This window comes from Carlito syrichta, unplaced genomic scaffold (genome assembly GCF_000164805.1).
Source record: "Carlito syrichta isolate Samal-C Ts95f unplaced genomic scaffold, Tarsius_syrichta-2.0.1 Scaffold145391, whole genome shotgun sequence".
Classification (NCBI taxonomy): Eukaryota; Metazoa; Chordata; class Mammalia; order Primates; family Tarsiidae; genus Carlito; species Carlito syrichta.
Window position 1 is genome coordinate 1 of NW_007089487.1, and position 484 is coordinate 484.

The window sequence follows — 484 nt, forward strand, 5'->3', positions numbered from 1 at the left end:
AGGTCTCCAGTCCCAGTGAGAAGCCGTGACAAGTCTTGATGTGCCATTTCAATTCCAAGGGGGGAGGGCAGAAATGTTCTCGTGGTTTTGCTCATCAATATGATGAGGTCTCATGTCCCAAACCACATCCAGGCAGTTCCCGAGTCTGCTTCACACAGGACGCGCGCATCCAGACTGCGGCCAACCCGGCGGGGGTGTGGCTCCCGCCCGCCCCGCCCCCAGACGCTGCCTGCGGGGAGGGGGCGGGCGGGCGACAGACGGACAAAGCAGCAGCCTGGTGCAGCCGGCTCCGGCCGCTATGTGCTCCCGGGCGTCTGGCCGTCTCCTTCGTCGCCAACGCCTGCGGAGAAGCGGCGGCCTGGCGTCAGGGCGGAGCCCGGGCCGCCCGGGGCAAGGACGGCGGGGCAGTGGGATCTACAGGGCGGCCCCTCGAGCCCCCCCAGGCTCACCGGCTCCAGCTGTCCCCGAGGGGGCCAGGACATCG

General features: G+C 68.4%; 1 long non-coding RNA gene across 1 annotated transcript; it reads right to left on the bottom strand.

The window, feature by feature from the left end:
* Positions 1-10: 10 nt before the first annotated feature.
* On the bottom strand, positions 11-484 carry LOC103251794. The gene is made up of 2 exons (XR_503745.1): positions 450-484; positions 11-340 (listed from the first exon to the last, which is right to left on the bottom strand). It is a non-coding gene; the product is annotated as an uncharacterized LOC103251794 (long non-coding RNA).